The 15,847-nt window shown below is 26.3% G+C and overlaps 1 pseudogene; it reads left to right on the top strand.

Moving 5' to 3' along the window:
- The first annotated feature begins 5,169 nt into the window (after positions 1-5,169).
- LOC149058525 (uncharacterized) lies at positions 5,170-13,279 on the top strand (annotated as a pseudogene).
- Positions 13,280-15,847: the final 2,568 nt, after the last annotated feature.

The following is a 15,847-nucleotide window of genomic DNA, read 5'->3' on the forward strand; positions in this document are numbered from 1 at the left end:
AATCGAAAAGGGTATAAAAACATATCAATATACTTATAATTTACACATTACACTTATACAAGTCACATACACAATGCCATAAGCTCATAATTAATTAAATATATATATTGGAAGGAGGGCCTATGTATAAGAGAATGCACATACAACCAAAATTCAAGAGCTATATATTATCATTTATTACATTAGGTAACAAAAAAATATTCATATTTTACACTTTTAAATTTAATCCAATGATTGTATTGGTTTTACAATGCGTATATTAAATTATTGTATCTGGTGTCATCTTTTATTATTGGCGTTATTTTGAAGAGGAGGGGATCCCGCCATGAGCTTTTTTTTTAACAAACTGGCATACTATTTTGAATACGAGGTAAGTAAATAGCCAATGGGGGGGGGGGGTGTCAAACCCCATGACCTCCCCTCCCGTGGGCACCCCCTGATTCAGAGGCGGATATATCTTTTTACGGCTATAGGCACCAACAATTGGCCTCCCCTATAATATGTGAACAAGTTATAATACTCCCTCCAAAATACCTACTCTAAATATTAAATAAATAGACATATATTATACTACACAGTCTAATGAGAAATCCACCTCTAATTGAATGTTGAAATAATCACTTTATAGTCTACTATTATAGTCTATATAATATTATCGGGTTTATTATAATCTATTTATTTTTCGATTATGTCCAATAACTATATTTAGATATTTTTCCTTGAATGTGCAAGCACTTGTAAATTCAGATTTGAATTTCATGGATATTGTTGCTAGATAGCCTGGGTCTGCACATGACAGCAATATTTTCAGAAATTCAAGGCTGTATGCCTGTATGCAAGATTAGAATTGGGTGAATTTAATGACAATGCCATCTTAGGAGACAGTGGTTATGCTCTAAAACCGTATATATTAACACCCATATTAAACCCGGTTGGACGAATAGAGATGCTATATAACGAGTCCCAAATTAGAACGAGAAATATAATAGAAAGGTGATTTGGGGGGCTGCATTCCAGTTCCGTCCCAAGAACCTTTTTTCATATCAATTCCGTCCCTGTTAATAAAAAGGTAAATACAAATTCCGTCACAGTTAAAAAAAAAAGTATATACTAATTCCGTCCTTAATCATTTTTATAATTTAGTTTTAATAATTTGTATAATAACTATAAAAAAAAATATAAGTATTCATATTATTTACATTTTCATAAGTTAATCGACAAAATATTGATAAGTTTATCAAACAACACTCATTATTTCAAAAAGTATTGACTTTTAAAAAAAAATTTTTTTACATGGTTTCAAGTTGTTAAAAAACCAACGTTTTTATTAAACAATTATATTTTTAAATATTTTTTATCCTTACCATTTTTTTATGTTTTTACTTTTTTGAATGACAACATAGAGTTTTAATTTCATATTCCAAAGCAGAATATTTTTTCTAAGTATTTTGATATATAAAAATCGAATTTGGGGCTAGTAGTTTATGAGTTATAAGTATTTAAAGTTTAGATTGGCAGAGTGGAGTGGTACGGGGTTACCCCGCAAAATGTTTGACTACTACTCTCTGTCTGCTTGTCTAAACTTTAAATACTTATAACTCATAAACTACTAGCCCCAAATTCGATTTCTATGTATCAAAATACTTAGAAAAATATTCTGCTTTGGAATATGAAATTAAAACTCTATGTTGTCATTCAAAAAAGTAAAAACATAAAAAAATGGTAAGGATAAAAAATATAATTTTTTAATAAAAACGTTGGTTTTTTAACAACTTGAAACCATGTAAAAAAATTTTTTTTAAAAAGTCAATACTTTTTGAAATAATGAGGGTTTTATGATAAATCAATCGCCCTGTATATATATATATATATATAAATATATATTATAGATAAATTCAATATAATACTTAATATAAATTCATTTTTATTTTTTAATTATTCAAATTTTACTTTTTTTCACTGTACATATTATATTGTATATTATTCATTTTTAATATATATTTAATGGCATGGACACGCATAAATAACGACTGAAAAGTTTATTTAGTTCAATAGCTGAAAAAATATTATCTTTATTTCTAAATAATATGATATTGTTATTTATTCGATTTGACACGGGATGGAATTGGTATATCTATTTTAAAAACCCCGGATGGAACTAGTATATCTTTAAATATTGCTTTTTTATATTTGGGACGGAACTCGGATGCAGGCTTTTGGGGTCTGGAAAAGAAGATTTCCAGTATTATCACTTGGTTCGTAGTTATATTTGTAATAAAATTAATTGTTGTCTAAAAATATATTTAATTTTAGGTATGCAATTACAACTAAAAACTGTGCAGGCAATAATAGTGGCAACAGCAATTTTGCACAATATATGTCGCGATATGAATGAGGATTTACCTGAAGACAATTCTGATGATGTCTTAAATCAGTTAAATGAAGCAGAAGACATGACTGAAGCAGTCCATCATCATGATGATAATGGTGAAGACACAATCACCAGAAATTCACTACTTCACAATTCTGTGGTTGGGAGCCAAAAGCTGGTATGTGAAAAGAGTAAACTTTTCAGGAAAGCAATTTCAAAATTTTATAAAACCATAAAATACATCATTTCCAACTTATGAATCACCATTGCGTGCTACAAATTATATTTTTATACATTTCGTAGATCATGTACATACGATACAAATTACATTTTGATGATGTTTAAAAAAAATGTATTTAATATACTTTTCAATACATTTAGATAATACCAACGTAGTTATCATATTTTGGTACAATTTTTGAGGTAGGCAATTAACATAACACATTTTGACAATTTAACTTTATTCAACTTAATCCTTTTTATACTTAATAAAATATATATGTAACCTAATATTAATAATAATAATAATAAAATAAAATTATAAGTGTGCCATACAAAATAAAAATAAATTATTAAAATCTTTTTAGTAATACCATAAAAAAAAAAAATTAAATATCAGAAAAAATATATAGTCCATAACTAATAAAATATTATAATACAATATTATATTTCATAACAATTAATAAAACTTATTCATTATGGACTCCATGGTAAAAAGGGTGGTCTAATCATTGGTAATAAACTTAGGAGATTTTTTTTTCTGTGTCGATAGGGTTAGGTTTATTATAGTCCTGTGGAAGTATGACTTGAGATACATTAGTTGGTTCTTTTCCAGAACTTGTTTTAACTGTTATCTTACGGATGTCTAATTTTCTAAATGGAGCTTCTGCATTTAATGAATTTTTGAATTGAATAATACCAAAAGACTTGTCATACCTCAACCACGATATTTTCAACCAATTAATTTTATCTTTGTTCTCATTTATGTTTCTTTTAATCAGAGTACCTGATAAAAGTGCTGAAATTTTTTTTAAATGTTCCATTTCAATTTCCACAACTTTTAATGAAATTTTCCCTCTGACATTCCGAACAAAGTTATACCAGTCAATAGGTATTGAAATTTCGCAGTCTGATAGTTTTTTAGCTTTTTCAATTCTCGAGTGATCAGAGTCACACTCTAAATGAGTATGACTTGGAACAAGAAATTTCTGGTCTATGATTTGTAGAGTTGGATGATTTTTGATTGCTAACATAAACATTATAGCGACATTAATGTTCCGATTTTGACCTGCACATGTGTCTGAGTATGTAATTAAATGATTAATAGAATTTGGTATTTTTTCCATAATATGCTTATATAAAATTGAACCAATTTCATTAGATCCGTGGCCAGCCAATCCTTCATGCCACATGTAGCAATAAGATTCTTTTGATTCAATATCCCTAATTGTTTCGTTGTAAGTCCACAGCTGCCTTTTATAAAAAACTACATTTGTATTAAGGTCAGGAGTAGGTAGACACTGTTGCAAATCAAATACAATTATTTTGAGTGCTGGAGTTGTATTTAAAAATGCTTTGTCTTCTTGTTTTGATTTATATGCAGAATCAAACATGTTTTTATGAATATTATTTCTTTCAGTAAGAAGTTCTAATTCTTCCCCATTTAAATATTTGGATTTTATATTAAATTCATCACATGTTTTACAGGTGTCAACATATGGCAATTTAAACTTTGACCCTGTTTCTCCAAAAACATCTCTATATAGCCAATTTGATGGACAATCCTTACCATTACTTGCACATTGTTCTTTATATAAATCATACATTTTTTGAATGTTTAAATTAGGCGACAAATGTAATAAACTAGTGTTTTTTCTCGAATAATGGCTCTCATATGCAGAAGTACTTTTGATATGTAAAATAATGTTTGCTCTCTCTTCTTGTAGAAAATTGTGTGATTTGTGAGTACCTGTACCTGATTTAGGTGATATTCCTGGGATTGAAGCTTTTTTTGTATCATTACATCAACTCTTCCACGCCCTATTCCATAAATATTTTGAAACATTTTCTTACAAACTACCAATATTTTACCATTTACTTGAAGATGATATTTCACTGTAATAAGTCTATCATGTGTGCCTAGTTTGTGGTAGTGATTTTCTATTAAAAGTAGTTGTTCTTTTTATCTTCAATTTGAATAGCATCCATTAAAATTTGGTCTTGTGAGGCTTAAAAACTTTCTTAGTTTTAATTTTACTCTTTCGATCTTCATGCTCTTCTCCAAGTTGCTTACGGTTATTCATACATTTCCGTTTACCTCCTATGTACCTCATCTGTTTATTATTTGTAATAACTTCAATATTTTTTTTTTTTATTATTTAAATAAGGCTTCAACTCCTGAGGTTATTAGCCTGTAACAATTACAAAATAGTGGTAATAGAGTATTGGTCTTAAAACTATGGGGATACATTATGTTTAACAATAGAGGGAGTTTATAGAATATATGTACATTTAGTTATTTTTCTAAATTAGTTTTGCTAAGCCTGTGTTTTTGAAAAAATTGTATATGTTTCAATATTTTTATTAGTAGTATTACAGTGTATAATAATATTTTTGTTATCAAGAAGCAGCACATTATCTTGTGATATTACCTACATTACTACAGCTAGGAATAAGCTGAATACTACTTGCTTCTTCAGTTTCATTTGGCATTGGCTGATTACTTGTACTACATGTGCTATCTATTAGTAAAAAAAAAATTTTATTTTTTGTAAAATATAATACTTTAGTTGTGACCCATGGCTGTAGAGTTCTTATATGTAAATGTTTTAATGGGCATACGTAAACTGCGCCCAAATGACCTTTTTTTTTGTAAACTGCGCCCGAATTTTTATCTATGTTGAAAAGGTATAGTGTAAACTGCGCCCGACTTATTAACTTATTAAAGTTTCTATGTTTTTCTACACTTTTTCATTCATTCATATCTTCAATTTCTTCAGATAAAAATATTTTGTTACATTATGTTATTGTAATACAATATGTATGTAAAAATAAAGATAAATGGATAAAATAAATAGTCATTGATTTCTAAATATTTTTAAAAAAAAAGTATAACTTAAACATAGCTAAACCATATTCTTATATTCAAATTGTTCATTTAATATATTTTTTTTTAATTTGTAGGTATTGTTAATTATACAACAAAAATTTAAAATAATATTCAATGTTATATTTTAGATGATTTAGATTTTGAATATGATAAAAGAATCGAAAAGACAACTTTAGGAGAATCATCTAAAAGAAAACTTAATTTTGATGAATCACCACCACTTATTAATTATTATCAATCAAATAGCCAAGCAAACTTTAATATAACACCAGAACCTACTGAATTGCAATCTGCCTCTATTGAAGATATGGTTATAGTAGTTGCTGGTAAAGTTTTATTTTAATTTCATTATATTTTATTTTTTACATAAAAAAAATATTTTTGGTGAGCCTGTGATTAAATATTGCATGTTTTGTTTTTAAAGATAATACTGATGCTATCCACAATGTTGAAGGCACATTTGATAACATTATTAGGACAACAGCTTCACCTTTTAAAGTGACAAATATCAATGATTCAACTACAAAGGAAAAAACTGAACCGTATAATATTCCACTGCAATTAACACCAGCTAATTTGCAATCTTTCACAAGTGATTCTTTAATTGGTAAGTACTCATGAATTGAATTTTATAGTAGGTACATGTAATTAAAAAAAGTATCCAAAAAAAAAATTTTTTCAGACAAAGTAAATAAAATTTATCGTACAACCTTAAACATGGTATGAAATAAAATCAACGCATGAAAAAATCGAAAAGTTGGAGACAAATATATTTATGATAAGTAATAACCATATGAAAGCACATATTGATGAAAACAATTCTTTTGATTCCATGAATACGTTTGAATTTATGATGTCTGTTTTACCATTAACAAATGAAGAAAGTTTAATAACATTTGAAAAGCATCTTTTAGATAACTAAATAGATTAGATACTATATCTATAATTAATAATCTCTCTAATCTATAATTAGATACTATAATTTAAAAAAAAAATAGCAAGTTATAAAATTATAAAATGTATTAATATAAATATAAATTATATTATACAATTAATAAAAGCTTTCTTTAGGCGTCTGAGTTATCACGTTTAGTAAGGAGTACTATTCAAAGTACTACTCGTGCTATATTAAGATATTTATTTGACGATTCATTTTTACAAAACTATAGTTACAAAGGGCAAAAAAATATTCTCAACTTTAGCCATTTGTTCACTGATTTTTGGTAAGTATGTTTGTTATTATCACAGAGTAAACCACTAACCAAACTTTTGAGCAACCGATTACAGATTTCCTAAGATAATGATTTAAATCAATTTTCTAATTTTCCCATTTATTTTTGCTTGTTTCCGATCAATTTTATTATGAATCTTACAACAAAATTGGTCTAAGAATATTTGTTTTAAAAAAATTATGTAAATTGATGAAATAAATAATTTTGATTGAATAGGTATAAACACAATATAATAGTTTGTTAAAATTAATATTGGTTCATAAATTGCTATTTAGTGTAGCATAAGTGTAAACATAGCTACATATGTATATAAACACAAATACTTAATCTCATTACATTAAAACAATGTAAAGTTAATTAATTAATTATAATATATTATGATTGTGTTGATGTATTCTGTGACTAAACAAAAAAATAAAATAATTAAAAAATACAAATTTTTTTCACAAACATTTCTTATTATTTCCAATGGATTATTCACAGATTTCTTACAGTTGTTTACCCCAATGATATAGTAGTCTTAGTTCTGGAACTTAATCTTATTTTACCAATTGTTAAAAAATGGTATATAAGTAAAAACTGGTGGATGTTGACGGATAGGAAATCCTTGTTAGTCACACTTAAGAACTATAAACTATTAGTAGCTTCATAATTTAACTGTATTAATATTAATTTTCTTTTAGTTGTCAGTAGTTAGTTTTAAATAATAATAATAATAATAAATAAGTTTATTCTGCCAATATATCATATAACAACATAAAATAATACAATTAATAAAAAAAAGGATAATAAAATAAAGTCAAAATAATATATTGACTCACTTCTAAAAAGCTAAAAGCTTGTGCTTAGAAGTGAGAGTTTCTTATAGTATTAAATAATAACAGAATTATTTTAAATTATTTAACAGTATAACAGTACAAAATCCAATTACAAATTACAATAACAAATTTACAAATCATAATTAAGTGTAACATTATCAAACTGGTTAAGCTTAATATATAATTTTAATGAGTTAATATTATTAAAATTCATAAGATTTAAACTTAATTTACGACACAACAATGTGCATTTGTAAATAGTACTCTGTGAAGTTACTGTCTTATAAAATCTAATAGAATTAATATTAGAATGACACTTATTTCTAGTATTATAATTATGCTCTATGGTATTCAAACAATGTCTATATTTATAAATAAGTAAAAGCAAAGATTTATAATATAATATTGATATAGGTTGAACATTAAAATCAATATATAGTTATATATTTTGTTGGATACAAAAAAGGCTTTGAGATAATAAGTTTTATTAAACTATTGATAGTTGTAAATAAAGGAGTCAAAAAATCTTTATAAGTACCACCCCAAAAGGGTAATCCATAATAAACTAAGGACTGAACTAAAGATATGTACATAATTCTCAAATGTTTAAAATCTAAAACATATTTTAAGCTTTTAAAGTTATAAAATAACTTCCTAATGGTATTAACCAATTTATCTATATGATAATTCCATTTAAGTTTATCATCAAATATTAACCCTAAATATTTAATATGATTTACTCTTTGAATATGTTGACGATTACAGGATACAATTTTGTTTTTACAATTTAAGGAATGCGGACCAATGACAAGATTATTTAATGTAAATGAATTAGGTCTAAGATTAAATAATATATAATTAGATTTTTTAAGATTTAACTCTAAGAAATTATTATCATACCAATTTTATACACTATCTAATGAGAAATTAACTTCATTAAATAGGACTTCAATACTTTTATTATCAAAAAGCATAATCGTATCATCAGCAAAACTATAAATATCACCTTTTATAGAAATATTAAGAAGGCCATTGACATAAATATTGAACAGTAAAGGGCCTAATAGAGAACCCTGTGGAACACCAATTGAAATATTACTTAAATTACTATATTCATTATTAACCCTGACTATTTGAGTTCTATCGCTTAGGTATGACTTGATTAATTTTAAGTTTATATTAATTACCTCTTATCCCAGCATAGTGTAACTTTCTTATAATAGATCTAGATTTACAGTGTCATATGCCTTTTTTATATCAATAAAAACACCTATTACATAATTAATTTAATTAATATTATCATAAATATAATTAGTAATATGAAATAAAGCGTCATTAGTGGATAATCCCTCCCTAAAATCAAATTGCTTAGCCGAAAAAAATTTATATTTATTTAAAAAATTGACCATTCTGACTTTAATACATTTTTCTAATATTTTTGAAATTGATATGGTTAAAGAAATTGGTCTATAGTTCTCAGGTAAGCCTTTATCACCAGATTTAAATATTGGGATTACCACAGCTTTTTTAAAGGCAAGAGGAAATATACCAGACACATCTACTTTGTTAAATATAATTGCTAAAGGTTTAGAAATAGATGCAGAAGTTTTTTTTAAAACCTTATTTGATAAGTTGTTTTCATAAAAAGAACTATGATCTTTAATCTTAAGTATAAACTTTATAATTTCATCATGATGAGTGATAGGAGTAAAAAATAAACTTTCATAGATATAGCACCCCTTATTTAAGTCATGAAAACTTCCATTAGAATAATTTTTATTTAATATATTATCATAGATATTCTTCCCTACTGAGGAAAAGTAATTATTAAAAATGTTAGAAATAATTTTATTATCAGATATTTTTATACCTTCATTGTTTATTAAAGAATGTACTGTAGTTTTGGAATTATTTGATGAGTTATTAGTTACATATTTAATTGTTTCCCAAAGTTTTTTGACATTGCCTTTATTATTATATATTATATTATGATAATACATACTTTTGGCTTTCTTAATCAAAATATTAAGTAAGTTTCTAAATTTATTATACTTAGAAATTAATGTAATATTATTTGGATTTTAAATTTTTTGACCATACATTTTTTCTCTGTGTCTGATAGAAACAATGATTCCTTTTGTTATCCATGGTTTAAGTTTGTAGTTATAAGAATTAAATTTTCTAGAAATTTTTTTAGTAGAATTAGCTATACATAAATCAATCTTGTTCATAAAATTGGTAACATCAATATCAATGTCATTACTACTTAATATAATATCCCAATTTAAATTATTAATACTTAAATTTAATTTATCAAAATCAATAACTGATAAAACTTTATTAGTATTAATACAATTTCTATGCTGTAAAAGAATATCATTTACATTAAAAGTTAAGATTATACTAAAATGATCTGTAATTGAAAAAAGATAAACATAATAATGAATATTAACTGGTAAAATTATTTTAACAAAGAAATGATCATACACAAAGCAGAAGTATTAGTTTGTCTAGTTACATTATTAATGCATGAATAAAAACCAAAACCAGCAAAAATATTCAAATAATCAATAACTTTTAGATTATTACTCTTTAGGATATCAATATTAAAATCACCACAAACAATATGATTTATAAAATCAGAATTTTGTGTCAAATAATTATATAAAGAAGATAAAAAAGCATCAATATTATCAGAAGGGGATCTGTTGATCTGTAACAACCAGTAACAATATACTCTATGCCATTAATATCAAAATGTACTTCTAGTGAATTAACATTAGACATTAGGTTGATACAAACATTTTAACTTGATAACTATTCTTAATGAAAAGAGTAACACCATCAGACTTATTGTTTACACCAAGAGAATTAAAAGTTTGATAACCATTAATACAAAAATTTACATCATTTAAAAGCCAAGTTTCATATAAAACAACAATATCAAAATTTACCACTGAAGTACTTAATAATACCAACAATTCATCAAAATTACACTTAATACTACTTATATTCATAGCATATATGGAAAATTTATTATTACCTATATTTAATGAATTTAAATCAGTAATATTTAATGATACAATTGAATTAACCTGATTAATATCAGATATACAAAATTGAATATCATTATTCATTAAATAATAAAGTATATACAAAATGCGAAATCAAAAACAACATAATTACTGTATTTTCATTGGCTATATGCCTATATCACCTAGTTCTCTTATACGAAAAACTTTAGATTGGTTATCCTTACGTACTAAGATATCACCTTCATTTATCCAAACATATTTGTACAATTTTTCTCTTGCAGCTTCTTTTGTTTTGAATAATAGATGTCTTCTAACCTTGGTTATATGTTCATTGATGAAAATTCGCACAGTGCTGGACCAATTTGCATTAATTTGCTTGGCAAATAAATCACGATTTCTTTTACATTTTGTGACGTGATTTGACTTCATATCTTTATGACTTAACCATACGAGTATTTTTGAAAATTGATTATTTTTAATAGGAACTCTTACTGCTTTTTCCACTTGAATTGTGACATTAAGGGCGGGTTGCATAAAGAACAGTCTGTAAATTTGTTACCAGCCCTGTAATTTACTGGCTCTATAAGGTTTTTAATGATTGTGTAAACTATTCTCGGGTTGCATAAAGAAATATAAAATTATTAATAACCGTGGTTACCAAATAAATTAAACCATATTAAACCAAAAAATTGTGCGTAACCGCGTAGGTATATTAACTTAAAAATATTTTTTATTCTTTAATAATCGCAAAAACTAAAAAATATATAATATAAATTGAATATTGATAATCTTTGATAGTAAAACTTGTTTATCTTATCATAATAATAATATTATATTATTTTAACCGATCTGTAATTAGTTACAGAGCCCAAATCGGATCTGCAGTTACAGGTCCGGTAGCCGATAATTTACAGAGCCGGTAACTTTACCGAGCGTTCAAGCAACACCTAATTTTATTTACAGATCCATTAACGTACTTACAGATCTGTAAGTAGTTACAGAACGTTTATGTAACCCGCCCTAAGTTTGGTGGCAATTTCCTCAGCGATCTTGGTACAGTCTTCATCTTTAGAAGTAGGTATTCCGGATATTTCAACCATTTTTTCAAGTGATTTTTGCTCAATATCATCAACTTTTTGTTTTAAAAGATTTACCTCAGTTAATAAGTTTCTGTTAATATCCGAGATTTTATGGTTCTCTTCTCTTAATTCCTTCATTTCATTAAGTAATTTGGAAACAGTATTATTGAACTCATCAAATTTGTTGCCCATAAAATTGACGGAATCAGCTAAGCCTTGTAAGGTAACATTATGTTTATAAGTATTTATACCTGATTCAGAATTAATTTTACAATCCGAGCAGACGAGCCTAGATTTACTATTTTTCGACAATCTATTAAATGTTGTTTCATTATAGCCCTGGCAGTAATAATGAAATTCTTTTTTACATGGAGAACAGTTTAAACAACCATCCTTAATAATGGTATCAAAACATTTATTACAATTCATGATTGTTATTTCGGTTTGTATAATAGTAAACGAACGTTGTACCCAATACAATCGGAAAAAAAAAATAATAATAACCAAACACAGATAAGCGACTAAACCGTCAATATCAAGTTGACTGCCATGAAGACCATTATTGGTACTCATTAGTTTTGTTATCTACGCCATACTATTTTTAAGTTATTTGTCACTCACGCTTTGAGTACCAATCCTGGTATTCACTTAACTTATTTCTCAGGCATTGAATGCCAAAATTGGTACTCACTTTTAACATGTGTTAAACTATTGAAGACCGTATTTGGTACTCAATTTAGCCATTGAAATGAAAAGTACAGAAAAAATTCTATAAAATGATGTTAATAGCAAAGTTTAATTTAAATTTAATTGGATTTTACAATAATTTACATGAATGGGTCTTAAAAAAACATTCTAGACAAAAATATTTTAAACACTTGGTACATTTAGTCTGAACTCTACGTGTAATCTTTTGAGCATGTTGTCTTCCACCTTGTTCAGCCATTTCTTTGTAATTGATGTAATTTGATCAAAATCACACTAGGATGGCGACGATACTAAAGCCTTCACTGCTGTTGTCCCGACAATATTGTGATATAATGATATTTATCAGTTTACAAGGAAAACTTCATATTATAGTCTATTTTAAGTCGATATACGCACATGCACGTGGCCATAACGTAATCGGGAGTAGGAATTTATGATATAATATTTATTGAATACCTAAAATGGTACTCACTCCGATTTTTATTTTTTTTTTTATTTATAATCAGTAGTATAATAATAAATGATTACGACAAAAATATTATTAGATTTCTCTGAAAAATACCCAAGGCCCACATGATAAATCTGTAAAATTTGCCTTGGCGTAGTTATAAGTATTGTTGAATACCAATTATGGTACTCACGGCGCTAAGAACCATTATAATAAAAATGGCTCGGCAGTCAACTTGATATAAAGTATAAACGACCGTACTGTTCGGCTGTTAATCGGAAACTGAAAAATACAGATAGAAAATTTAGTTATCATTTTCTCTTAAAAATATGTTTCAGAATCAATTAAAAGTATTGCAAAATTTCAAAACTACAACACAATAGGTAGATGTAGAAAAATCAATAAAAATTTTTATTGCAGGTGCTAAATTCCGTGAACAAAGCAAACTATCAAAGACCAACAACAACACAGTCATATAATAAACAAAATATAAATATTTATAGTACACACTTTTTTAAAATTACCTGTAATAAATAAAACAGAATATAGTTAAAATTTCTTGTGTTATTTTTCATTATAATTTCCTAACTTTATCTGTGTACTGTGATTATTTAAATGATCATAGCAATAATGAGTTGGTATATAGAATTGTTTTTAAAATATGTGTATAGGTAAAAAGCCAAAATTACATGTTTATGAAGGGTATATTATATTGATAGTCATAGGGATGAGACAGGTACTAAAATTGATCAAAATGTTATTAAATCAAATTTGTTAAAGTATTTAATGAATTTGAGAATTGGTAACTAATTTGATTTTTTTTAAATTATAATATTTTAATGATGGTATCTACTCGTATTTATTAAAAAAATATGACTTTTTTAATGATTTTATTATGATACTAATAAAACAATAATAAATTATTCAGTTAAAATCAAAAAAAGTATATTTTATAAATAATATTTAATAATATTTATTGATCATAAAATTTAAAATAATTTAATTATGTAATTCTGGCGGCCAAATAGCGTTTTATTTTTAAAACATTTTTTTAATCAAAAATTGATGAAATAAAAACATTTACTAAATAATAACTGTTTGTGCACCAAGCAAGACCGCCCTGCTAGTTCAACATATGTGAGGTTGGTCATACTGGGCGAGGACGCAACCTCCACTCTCCCCCGTTACAGCTCGGACAGCGGCCGGCTCGCGAAATTTTAAAACATGCTACGTCTGATCATTTAACCCACGGTCTTAGAATAATAGGTCTGCAAAGGCGACGCTTGAATGGTGTTTTTATTACGGTAAAAATCCGGATCTAGCGCAGTGCTGCGCTCTAGTAGTTTATTATACGGACGCTGATTTATGGAAGTATATAATAGATGGTGCACTAAGCACTTGAATTATAGATATACCTTTTTTGGATGAAAGACATCAAAATAAATACGTACAATTTAAGTAAATATATTATATATTCTTTATTATAATTTATAGGTTATACCATGGTCTTAAAATAATATAATTGAAACGTAAACCATACGAGTAAAACTAAACAAAATGTATTAAGCTCAATAATATAATTTATTAAATTAGGAATTTTAAAAGTTTTCTTAGTTACTATATTTATGATAGTTTTAATTCATTTAAAATGCCCCAGTTATGTTATTTATGTAAAAAAAGTACCGAAGGTATCACGAGTTTTGTGGTGACTAGTAAAAGACTAGAAACTTGGAAAAATGTTTTTCAAGGATTAAGTGTCGGACAGAGAATCTGTGAAAAACATTTTTCATCAGCAGATATTGTTAAAGAAAAAATTGTGAAAGATTCTACTGGCAATATTTTGATTAAGGTAAAAATTCTATAATTAAAAGTTAAAATATATTATAATTTTTTTAAATCTTAGGAAAAATATAAACATGCTATTATTAAGCAAGGAGCTATTCCCTGTGTGAATAATGTATTTTCTTCTTTCGAAGAATTCCATAAAGGTACAGATGATGACATATTGGCTACTCCACTGTCTCCACTTGTTATACCTGTAATGGTAATAATGTATTAATATAAATAAGTTATTAGTTAAGATTACCTAAGTAAATTCCTTCAGCGAGAAACTATAAAAACAAATGCTAAAAAAAAAAACTGTCTAAACTTTGTACCTCATAATATATATATATATAATACCTCGGCAAATTTTATTTTATAACTATATACCTATCTTGCTTGACATAATAATTTTTATTTTACATCTGCACCTATGCAAAAAGTCCTATAACAAAAGTATTTAAAGTACCTAGCAACAAAGTACCGGCACAAGCTACACACAAATTATTTTATACATTTAGTATTTACATAATATATTATTTTTAATTACTATTTTAAGACTATAAATAATTGATATTTATATAATATATATTATTATATTAATATTATAATATAATATATTACTATACATAATTGATTTGCTTAGTGCACCATCTAGTTTTAAACAATAAATATATAAACTAGCGTCGGATTTAAAATTAAATCACTAGAGCGCAGCAAAACGCTAGATCCGAATTTTTAGTGCGATATCGACCACAGTTTTTTGTATAGATAACTCTTGAGTTGCATGGGCCTGATTTAACCAAAGGACAAAGATCTGCGCATGCGTGTGGACATAGTTATTTTTCAAGTCGGATGATCATGAAAATAATATGTGATCATTGGTCTGATATCATATTATTATTATCATTATAATGTAATAGAGTGTGGAGTGTGATAAGAACTAAGTGGTACAGGGTAGTTGTCAGAAAAATGATAAGAATGTTTAACCACGATTTATACCAGTGAACCAGCAGTGATAACAACGTGAAAAAAATCATATAGCCATATGTAGGCTGTAATTATTATTGTGATGATTTTTTTTCACGTTGTTATCACTGCTGGTTCACCGGTATAAATCGTGGTTAAACATTCTTATCATTTTTCTGACAACTACCCTGTACCACTTAGTTCTTATCACACTGATGTCTAGACATCACTGATGACAAAATCTTTATAATATAAAA

Source organism: Diuraphis noxia, unplaced genomic scaffold, assembly GCF_037042655.1.
Source record: "Diuraphis noxia isolate RWA-SAM2 unplaced genomic scaffold, SU_Dnox_SAM2 contig0002, whole genome shotgun sequence".
Lineage (NCBI taxonomy): Eukaryota > Metazoa > Arthropoda > Insecta > Hemiptera > Aphididae > Diuraphis > Diuraphis noxia.